General features: G+C 39.0%; 1 pseudogene; it reads left to right on the top strand.

The window, feature by feature from the left end:
• The first annotated feature begins 1,590 nt into the window (after window positions 1-1,590).
• Window positions 1,591-10,968, top strand: LOC132651031 (zinc finger protein 431-like; annotated as a pseudogene).
• Window positions 10,969-12,010: the final 1,042 nt, after the last annotated feature.

The raw sequence follows: 12,010 nt of genomic DNA, 5'->3' as shown, positions 1-12,010 counted from the left end.
CCAGTATATCCAGCAGTCCAACAAACCAGCAGTGACAAACAGAGTAGCAGTGTGGGTGAACAGCATCAGGAAGAGCAGCAGCTTCTTCCTTCTTCAAAGACCCCAGGCACCCTCATGCCTCTGGCATGTGTACCCTCTTCAGAAGACTCAGAATTAAACTATGTGCAGGTGGCAAAACCTCAGGCCTCCTAGAGACAATCATAAGTAACAGCTGTGGGCAAACTGAAGCAGCCTCGTGCTCCACAACTGGGGTTAAAAGAAAAACACATTCACATAACATGAGTGGGATTTTAAAGAAACAAAAATTCTTAATACAGTTTCTGATTTTGTGATTTGATATATTCTCTCTCTCTTTCAGTTAGTTTTGACTAGAGTTTGTCTGTGTTGTTGATTTTTCTCAAAAACCCAAAACTGTATTTCAAGGATTCTTTCTCTTCTTTTTATTTTTTACCTAAAATTGATAATTTCTTGATGTCTACACCTTTTGTGTGATTACATATTTTTGTTCTAGTCTTTTCACGTCTGCACTTACCTTGATGGTATGAATCCTCTTTAATATCTTTATGTAGACACTTTGTGCTATGAAGTTTCCTCTTAGCATCATTTTTCATTCCTCATTATATTCTATGAGTTTTCATGTGATATATATTCGTTTTCATTGAATTTTATATTCTTTAAATATTTTTTTTGTTTGAAACCATTTTTTCACTTAGTTGAAGGTTATTCACTTTCCATGAGTTTGTAAGCTTTGTGTACTTTCTGATGCTATATATACATCCAGCTTTAAGCCATGGTGGTTTGATAGGATACAGGATGTTATTTCAATTTGCTCTTAGGACTTGCATTGTGTCTGAGTATGTGGTCAATTATAGAGGATGTTTCATGTAATGATGAGAAGATATATTCCTTTATGTTTCTGTAAAAAGTTTTGTAATTTTCAGATAGTTAGTCCCAGCTGTGATAATATAGCTGAGCTCAGGTGGTGACATATTGCCTGACTCTTCTTGAATCTATTCCTAAACTGGTGTCGAGGCATCTGGGTTTGGGGCAATTATAGGACCAAGTGCTGATTTGATGTGTGGGAGTTTTGTTCTGGGGGTTCTGTTAGCACTCTGAAGTTTCAGAAAGTGTGTTGGATGAGTGTTGCTATTTTAATGACCTGCTTGGCTAGTGTATTCATGGTGTTATGTTTGCTGGATGGTATGGAGGGAAAAGAGCCACATGTGTTCAGTTGGAGCACTAGGGAAGATTTTTAGAATTGGGTTTGTAGTAACAACGATATTGGGGAAGATCCCCAGTATACTGCTTTAGTCTCCATGCAAACATGGCCTAGCATATGCTATTGTACTGATCCAAATCCACACTTATGTTTTAATATTTGCCAGAGAGTATATTCTTATTCTCAGGATGTCATGTATTCATGACATTAATACTGCCTGAGAATTCTGCGTCATTGGATTGCAGGTGTGTGACATTCTTCCTACCTCTTGTGTTTCTTTTGAATATTTAAATGAGGTAATATCAGTAGTATTTTGCCTGTATGTGTGACTATGAAACTCTTGTGTACCTGGTCCTCACAATAGTCAGAAGATGGCCTCCGAACTTCAGAATTTGGTGGAATGTGTAGTTGTGAGCCTCCATGTAAGCACTGGCAATTGAGCCCAGTTATATCCAGACCAACAAGAGCTTTTCATTGCTGATCCAACTCAACTGCCTTATGTTGCTCATTAATGAACAACTATTCCAGTACTAATGTTTTCACCTGTGCATTTGTACCTGTTTGAACACTCATTCCCTTTTAGTAAGTTCTCATTCATATTAGAGTTTAAACTGGGACACGTCAGGTTTCTGGAAGATAGATACAGAACTGTATTGAGTATATAATTCTTTGTAGGAACTTCAGAAATACCATGGAGTTCTTTGAATCTTTCTTAATTAAATGATTTTTGCAGCGATAAAGGCCTTAACTCTACCTCAACTGGATATCATGAAATTTGTTTTGGTGCGAGACAGGCTTCCAGCTAAATGAGATATACATACCTCTGCTTCCTGACAACTGAAATTAAAGTCATGAGCCAATACATCCTGCTTGTCCATAATTATTGTAGTAGTAATTGTGCATACAATTTTGTGATCTGCGGTCTGTACTGTTCATCAACATCCTTGACTTGCTTACTTTATGTCTGTTAATTGACATTTCTCTTGGAAGGCTATATTCTATTCAAAAGGTGCAGAAATGAGATGAACCTCCTCATTTAGTTTACTTCTAAAATGACCAGGTGAGTACATCAGAACTTCTCTGTCAGGAGGTAACTCAGGGAAGATCCAGAATTATATGAATATATTGTCGATGAAGTATACTTTTACATTGTTGCCACTATTGTGCTTTCTCTTATACCCATGTTTGGGATAATTTAGAATTCTATCACCATTGATGATGTGAATGTGTACTTCACTCGGGAAGAGTGGGCTTTGCTGGATCCTTCCCAGAAGAATCTCTACAAAGATGTGATGATAGAGACCTACCAGCACCTTACAGTCATAGGTAAGACAGTGAATTTTCTTTCACTATTTGGTTAAAGTGGACATCTGCTATTGATTTTTCTCAATCATGCTCTTATGTAATTTCAATTGGAATGAGGAAGAGTAAATCAATCATGTTTCTAAGGTCACTGAAGAGAGAAAGTTAAATTTTCCCTAATTTTCAATAAAATATCAACTCTTTCTGGTATATATTTTAGGCTACAATTGGGAAGACCATAATATTGAAGAACAGTGTCAACGTTCTAGAAGATATGAAAGGTAATTATCTCATGGAAGCTGATATAAATATGCCTGTGAAAAATTTTCAATGTGTCCCAGGAGTTTTAAAGGAAAGCAATAGTGTAAAGAATCCAATATTCTAGAGTATTAAGGAATATTAAATTCTCCCAAACTCATGTTCCTCAATGTAAGCTATCTTCCTTATGTTTTCAAGGCATTTTGATATGAATGAAGACAGTGAAACCTTTGCTAAACAGATATTACTGTAAAAAGGACTTTTATTCAACCCATAAATCATGGTCTCCAAAGATTACTGCCCCTCTGTCTGCTACCCTAGGCCTGGGCAGGGCAGATTCTAGGTTTCATACAACCTACCTTAGGCCTAGCAGTTTTTTTGGCTTCTGAGAATTACTGCTCAATAGACACACCCTATCTTGTTCTTTCTGAGCTCATAGATGGCTGTTTCATTTCAGCTTTTCTGGCTCAAACTCCTCTCCTAGCTTCCTTATTAAATCTGGCTTTTCTGCTGTCACCTAATTGCTTTGTATAGTCTCAAACTAACTCCATCTGCCTTTTCCAATCTTCAGGTCTTTTTTATTCTCTGGCTCATTTGATCTTGACCTCAGTTCTCTCCTTCCAACCTGTCTTTCTATTACTGTCCCAGTAAAACCCCCTCCATCTTCATGTAGTACCCCTTAAGAAGCTCATTTCCATTCTTGTCTCGTGAGAGATGCATGTATCATATTCTGCCAAATATTTTTCTGATTCTGTCGGCTTTTCTGCCACTACTTTTTCTTCTAACTAATTTAGTGTGTCTGGTTTTACGTTGAGGTCTTTGTTATAATTGGAGTTTAGTTTTGTACAGAGTGGGTAGTATGGATCTATTTGCATTTTCCTGCAGGTAGATATCCAGTTAGACCAGCACCATTTGTTGAAGGTGCTTGCTTTTTTACATTGTATGCTTTTGGATTTTTTGTCAAAAATCAAATGACTGTAGTCGTGTGGATTTTTTTCTGAGTCTTCTATTCAGTTCCATTGATCCACCATTCTGTTCTTATGCCAATATCATGTAGTTTTTATTACTATGGCTGTGTAGTATAGCTTGAGAACAGGGATAGATATACCTACAGACAAACAGTTGTTGTACAGGATCGTTTGGGCAATTTGGGTTTTTTTCTTTTTCCATATGTAGTTGAGAATTGTTCTTTGCAGGTCTGCAAGATTTATGGTGCTATTTTGAAGGAAATTGCATTGAATCTGTAGATTGCTTTTGGCAGGATGGCCATTTTCACTATGTTAATCCTATGGATTCATGAGCACGAGAGATCTTTCCATCTTGTGATATCTTCTTCAATTTTTTTCTTCAGGAACTTGAAGTTTTTTCAAAGAGGTCTTTCACTTGCTTGTTTAAAGTCACACCAAGGTACTTTGTTATTTGTGGCTATTGTAAAGGGTGTTGTTTCACTAATTTCTTTCTCAACCCTTTTGTCTTTGGTATACAGGAGGGCTTCTGATTATTTTGCATTTATTTTGTATCCAGCCACTTTGTTGAAGGAGTTTATCAGCTGAAGGAGTTCTCTGGTTGAATTTTTGGTGTCACTCATGTATACTATCATATCATCTGTGATTAGTGATACTTTGACCTCTTCCTTTCTTATTTGTATCCCCTTCTCTCCTTTAGTTGTCTTATTTCTGTAGCTAGGACTTCAAGTAATGTGTTGAAGAGATATGGAGAGAGTGGGCAGCCTTGCCTTCTCCCTGTTTTCAGTAGGATTGATTGAAGTTTCTCTGCCTTTAGTTTGATGTTGGCTATAGGCCTGCTGTATATTGCCTTCCCTATGTTTACATATGGGCCTGTATCCCTGATCTCTCCAACAGTTTAAATTTGAATGGGTGTTGGATTTTTGTCAAATACTTTTGCAGCATCTAAGGAGATGATCAGGTGGTTTTTCTCCTTCATTTTGTTTATATGTAGATTACATTTTGACTATGATGTGATTTGAGTTTCTATCCTGGCCCTGTCTATTGGTGTCCAGTAGGCCTCTTTTGTGGTACTGGACAACTCTTTCTTTAAGTTGGGAACATTTTCTTCCGTGATTTTCTGGAAAACATTTTCAGGACCTCGGAGCCTGGAATCTTCTTTTCCATCTATTCCTATTATTCTTAGATTTTTTCTTTTTTTATTCTTTATTAATTAAACTTTTTCCCTTTTGTATTCCCCTGTGGTTCCCTCCTTCCTCCTGTCCCAATCCCTCCCTTGCTCCACCCTCTGCATGCATGCTCCTCCCCAAGTCCACTGATAGGGGAGGTCTTCTTTTCCTTCCTTCTGATCCTAGTCAATTAGGTCTCATAAGGAGTGGCTGCATTGTCATCTTCTGTGGCCTGGTAATGATGCTTCCCCCTTTGGAGGAGGTAATTAAAGAGCAGGCCAATCAGTTCATGTCAGAGACATCCCTCTTCCTATTACAATGGAACCCACATGGATACTTAACTACCATGGGGTACATCTGTGCAGGGGTCTTAGATTATTTCCATGCACAGTCCTTGGTTGGATTATCAGTCTCAGGAAAGACCCCTGTGCTCAGATTTTTTGGTTCTTTTGCTCTCCTTGTAGAGTTCCTGTCCTCTCCATATCTTACTGTTTCTCACTTCTTTCCTAAGATTCCTTGCACTGTGCCCAAAGGTTGCCCATTAGTCTCAGCATCTGCATTGATAGTCTGCAGGGCAGTCTTTCAGAGGTCCTCTGTGTCAGGCTCCTGACTTGTTCTCTCTTTTCTCCTTCTTCTGATGTCCATCCTCTTTGTCTTTATGGATAGGAATTGAGTAGTTTAGGAAGAATCTTCCCTCTTGATTATTTTCTGTAGGTGTATAGATTTTAGTAGGTTTATCCTATATTATATGTCTGTATGAGTGAGTATATACCGGGTGCAACATTTTCCTTGTTTCTTATTGCTGAGTAATAGTCTATTTTATATTACCTCCATTTGTGCTTCCATTCCTCCACTGAGGGGCATCGGGGCTGTTTCCAGCTTCTGGCTATTACAAATAAGGCTGCTACCAACATTGTTTAGCAAATGTCCTTATTGTATACTTGAGCCTGTTTTGAATATGTGCCTAGGAGTGGTATGTCTGGATCTTGAGGAAGCGCTATTCCTAGTTGTCTGAGAAAGTGCCAGATTGCTCACCAGAGTGGTTGTACAAGTTTACATTCCCACCAACTGTGGAGGCGGGTTCCCCTTTCTCCACAACCTCTCCAGCAAGTATTGTCTCTTGAGTTTTTTATTCTAGCCACTCTGATATGTGTAGGGTAAAATATTAGGGTCGTTTTGATATGCATTTCTCTGATGACTGATGAGGTTGAGCATTTCTTTAAGTGTTGCTCTGCCATTCGATATTCCTCTATTGAGAATACTCTGTTTAGCTCTGTACTCCAATTTTAATTGGATTGCTTGATTTTTTGCTGTTTAACTTCCTTATTTCTTTATATAGATTTTGTTTTCTCAGAGTATCCTTGATTTCTTGGAATGATTGTGTTTTGAATATTTCTAATATTACTTTTTCTTTGAGAGAAGTTTAAGTTGCTGCAAGCATATCTTAAGTACCTGAGATTCTCCCTTCCATCTCTTGTATTCTATTGGTGATGCTTACTTTTGTGGTTCCTGATGTTTTCTAGAAGTTCTCCAGCTGCAGGTGTTTCTCTGTTTGTGTTTTTGTTATTGGTTCTAATTCTGTTTTCACACCTTGCACCATTTCCTTTCTGCTGTTTGAACATGGATTCTTCTCTTTCTGCAATGGTCTCTAGTTTTTGATGGTTTCCTCTCTATATGGCACTAATTGTGCCTCTACTTGTGCCTCTTCATTTGGCTATGTTTGCCTGTATTTCTTTAGGAGCTTTGGTCATTTCCTCTTTATTTGCCTCCATTTCTGTGGCTATACTTTGAGAGATTTGTTCATTCCTTTGTGTGTCACTAATAACTGGATAAGTATAGCTTCAAAATCATTTTCCTGTGTTTCTGATGAATTAAAGTATCCACTGATTTGTGGGGTTGCTGCTGAAGCCATGATGTCCTGATTTTTTTTATTGGATGTGTTCCTGCGCAGACCTCTGGCCACCTGCTTATCCGTAATCTTCACTTTTTGTTCTTGAAGTCTATAGTTCAGACTGGTTTCATCTTTCTCTGGTATATGGAGTATTCATCAGGAAGATGGGAGAGGTCCACAGGTGTGAGTGTGTGTGTTGGAATATCCACCAGCACAGAAGCACAAATGTGTTTGAACAAGTGTGTACAAGGAAGGGTGCCTTGAAGGAGAGTGTGCTAGATAGTGTAAATGCCTGGAATATGGTGCCCGGGATAGTGCAGGCACAAGAGTGATTGTTTACGCTGCCAGAGTTGGCAGACACAATGCACATGTGCAGATTCCCCGAATATCTCAGTAGTCTACATGCCATTGGTATTCAGCTCTGCATGGGCTCCAGGAGTTGTTTGCCTGGAGTCCACTGGTTTATTTGTAGAACCGGGGCTTCCATGTTGAGAACACTGCCCCAAGAATACCAATGTTGTCCACAGTGGGTATGTGGGTGGGAGGGATCTGATGTCTGGCTGATAGAGTAGAGGGACCCTGGATCTGGGACTCTGCAGGCACTCATATGAAGGCATGCTCAGAGCTCTTTGGTCTAATTAGAGAACACAGGTTTTCCCCCTGTTTTCTACTCCCAGATGTGTCCCTGCTTGGGCAAATCTGGATGTAGGAGCTCTATCAGCTCAGTGGTGCTGCAGCTGCAAAACTTGGAAGCTGGTAAAACAGTCCACTGGGGGAGTCCAGCCACAGCTGCAGAAGTGGGAGGCAGGTACAGATGTCTTATGGGAAGCGTTGTGGAGACCCTGCAGCAGTCTGCAGTCCTGGGTGGCCTGTACAGCCAGCTGTCCTCCAGTTAGGGTCTGGGAAGCTGGTACAGTCACTAGCTGGGAGGCCCTGAAGGGCCAATACAGTTGGTTGTGGACCTGGGACATGGAAGGCTGGTATAGCCAGCAGCTGCCACTGAGGACTTAGGAGGCCTGCCCCTGCTGACTTAGTCAGGAAGCAGGGAGTGTTCTGCTAGGAGCTGCGGGGTACTGTGGGCTGCCTCGGCTAAGGAGAAGGGAGACCTGATAAGGGAAAATGCACAGGGATCAAATGCTCACCACTCTCAGTCCCCAGAGGAGTCCTTGGATGACATGGATCTAAATGGTCTCAGCTCATGTGTTGTCCCCTCTTGCCAAGGAAGCCGCAATGTAGATGTTCTGGCTTTAGCTGCCTCTCCACTCACCAATTTCAGAGTTTCAGATCCTCGGCCTCACAGATATGATGTACGCTGGTTGCCACCATCTTGGATCCCCTATTGTTCTTTTTTAAATAACTATTTTTTGTCAAGTGTGATACAACTCACGTGAGCATACGGATATGGAAAATAGAAACATACCTCTCTTTCCCAGAACAAGTAGAAGATGTGTAGTAGTCCTTATTTTGTGCAAACTTTCTGAATGTGGTGCAAATTTATATTTAATTTATTAATCATCATTCATAAATGAATTATTAATGAAATGTTAAAGAGCATTCATTGTCTCCCCAGTAGCAGTGATGATCTTGTAGGTCTCCATCATTACATCTGTGTAGAGGTACTTTTGGGAAGTATTCACCAAAGCTCACTTTTCCTGAGTGGGCTTTTTCCTGATGTATATTATCATAAGTTATTGCATTCTAAACTTCACTATAACTGTGTACAATAGAACACATGATAGTGACCACAGTATAAATTAATATTTGTTCATGTTTTCATACATTCATTATTAATAACAAATAAATCATGAACTTGTATCACATTCATAAAGTCTAGTCTGAGCAGGGGATTTTTAATAATTAAACTAATTACTTAATTAGTTTTCCAAACTCATTGAAAATAAAGTCAAATAAATCACACTACAAAAAATCACTATGATTACAGGCCCTCTGGAAATTGTTGTGTTTATGATGGTTCACTTTACAAAATCAGTATGACTACAACTAAATGAATGCATTCACTGTGATAAAGCTGAGTTCTTCTAGGTCTTTTTAAATATGTGATGAACCACTTATGGAAAAATGATGCTATAAGTGAGGCATGTAATAAAGTTTCTCGCGATCAATGGTATCTTGTAGGGTACAAAACACCCACAATCAAGGAGGGAAACTATGAATGTAAACAAAGGGATAAAATGTAAATATGAACCTTTATTTTACAGTTATGCCAAATTGCAACCTTAATTTACACTGACAAATAGATCATCATTGTAATGATTATGGTAAAGCTTACACATATCCTAATTATCTTTGCAGGAATGAAAGAACACATGTTTATGGGAAACCCTATGAAAGTAACCAGTGTGGTAAAGCCTTCACACATCACACTGATCTTCAAAGGCATAAAAGGAATCAGAGTGGAGAGAAACCATGCAAATATAATCAATGTGGTAAAGGCTTTTTGCAACACAGTAAACTCCACCTACATAGAAAAACACATGCTGGAGAGAAACCCTATGAATGGAAAGAGGGTGAGAAAATCTTTTCCCAACATGGAAATCTCCAAATGCATAAAAGAACACAAACTGGAGAGAAACCATACCAATGTAATCAAAGTGATAAAGCCTTTGTATGTTGCAGTGATCTCCGAAAGCCTGAAAGAACTCATACTGGAAAGCAGTCCTGTGACTATAATCATTGTTGTCAAGCCTTTTCACAACAGGGTAGTCTCCAAATGCATGAAAGAACACATACTAGAGAGAAACTTTATGAATGTAATCAAAGTAGTAATGCCTTTTCATGCCCCAGTAGTCTCCAAAGGCATAAAAGAACACATACTGGAGAGAAACCCTATGGATGAAATCAGTGTGGTAAAGCTTTTTCACAACCTAGTGGTCTCCATGTGCATAAAAGAACACATACTGGAGAGAAACCCTACAAATGTAATCAGTGTGGGAAAGTCTTTTCACAACCCAGTAGTCTCAAAAAGCATAAAAGAACACATACTGGAGAGAAACCCTACAAATGTAATCAGTGTGGGAAAGTCTTTTCACAACCCAGTAGTCTCAAAAAGCATAAAAGAACACATACTGGAGAGAAACCCTACAAATGTAATCAGTGTGGTAAAGCCTTTTCACACCACAGTAATCTCCAGGTGCATAAAAGAACACATACTGGAGAGAAACCCTACAAATGCATTCAGTGCGGGAAAGCCTTTTCAAACACTAGTATTCTCCAGGTGCACAAAGGAACACATACTGGAGAGAAACCCTATGGATGTAATCAGTGTGGTAAAGCCTTTTCACAACCTAGTGGTCTCCATGTGCATAAAAGAACACATATTGGAGAGAAACCCTACAAATATAATCAGTGTGGTAAAGCCTTTTCTCAACCTAGTGGTTTCCATGTGCATAAAAGAACACATACTGGAGAGAAACCCTACAAATGTAATCAGTGTGGGAAAGTCTTTTCACAACCCAGTAGTCTCAAAAAGCATAAAAGAACACATACTGGAGAAAAACCCTACAAATGTAATCAGTGTGGGAAAGCTTTTTCACAACCCAGTAGTCTCCAAAGGCATAAAAGAACACATACTGGAGAGAAACCTTACAAATGTAATGAGTGTGGTAAAGCCTTTTCACACCCCAGTACTCTCCATGTGCATAAAAGAACACATACTGGAGAGAAACCCTACAAATGCAATCAGTGTGATAAAGCCTTTTTATATCCCAGTAGTCTCCATGTGCATAAAAGAACACATACTGGAGAGAAACCCTATGGATGTAATCAGTGTGGGAAAGCCTTTTCACACTACAGTAATCTTCAGGTGCATAAAAGAACACATACTGGAGAGAAACCCTACGAATGTAATCAATGTGATATAGCCTTTGCAAGTTGTAGTGGTCTCCAGAGGCATAAAAGAATTCATACTTCAGAGAAACCCTAGGAATGTACTCAATGTGGTAAAGCATTTGAATATTGCTGTGATCTCCAAAAGCTTGAAAGATTTCATACTGGAGTGAAACTCTCTGAATATTACCAGTAAAGCCTTTGCATGTCACATTTTTTTTTCAAAGCCAGGAAAAAAATCCTACTAGAGAGAAAACCTTATGAATGTATTTAGTATGATAAAATCTTTGTTCTTTTCTATAGGCTTCACTTTCATGAATGATTGATACTGAAAAGAAAGCTGATGAATGTGGTATAATTAGCAATTGACTGCATCTCACTACATAGCATGATGTGATATGAATATGTATTTATAATTTGATGTTCCATGATTCTGTATGTTTCTGCTAATTATCCGTTTGTCATTTCATCTTGACGTACTATGTTCTATAGGAAATATATAAAAGGTTCTAGATAATGTAACAGCAAGGATAATTACTAAAAAAGAAACACTTCTGGTGTGTGTGTGTGTGTGTGTAAGGTTGTGTGTAAGGTTCATGGGGTTTGAGGCCATGGCAGATATGTACAGAGTGGGACACAACTTTGTTTCATCTCCTTTGGCCATCTAAATATGATGATTGAGGTCTGGTTACCTGCTTTAGACAACCTGAGGGCAAGCTACCTCCTACTGTATTCTCTGTATCTACTCTGCTATGGTGGATTCTCCAGTTCTTCCCCTCTTCTTTTGTCTTCTCAGACATGTGTACTTGTTAGTCAGAATACCAAGCAGGCCACCACTTTGTGGTCTCAAATAGGAGTTTAAATCTCCTCAGTCCCCACTCTGTCATCCCTGTAATCTCTCTGCCTAGCAGGAATAAGGATATTCTGAATAAACATTTCTATATCTCCCTTGGGGGAATATCTAGTCAATCAATGAACTCCATGAAATTCTGATCTCCTCTGAAATGTCATTGTTCAAAAGACCTATTCCTGTAGATGAGGTATTTTCTGCTCAATAACATTATGTCATTCTTTGAATACCTTGCAGGAGAGACATAAGCTGAGCATGGAGGAGAAATTTACAGATGGGAAGTTTTTAATACATGGCGTGGTTATATTACTGAGTTGTGTATCTCTTACCTGCTGTCTAAACATATTAAACCTAAAGGGTGAATTAGGTACCATATGTTGTACTTCACACCTGAGAAAAGCTGCTGAGGTGCCTTTTTGACAGAAGGGGATCTGGCTTCCAGGTTCTCCCAGCATCCCTCAGTCCCTACCTTCTAAAAGGCATGATTGCCATACTCAACCACTACCGTTA

The sequence above is a fragment of the Meriones unguiculatus genome, assembly GCF_030254825.1.
Source record: "Meriones unguiculatus strain TT.TT164.6M chromosome 13 unlocalized genomic scaffold, Bangor_MerUng_6.1 Chr13_unordered_Scaffold_39, whole genome shotgun sequence".
Taxonomy (NCBI): Eukaryota; Metazoa; Chordata; class Mammalia; order Rodentia; family Muridae; genus Meriones; species Meriones unguiculatus.
This window is presented reverse-complemented; position numbering and strand designations above follow the sequence as displayed.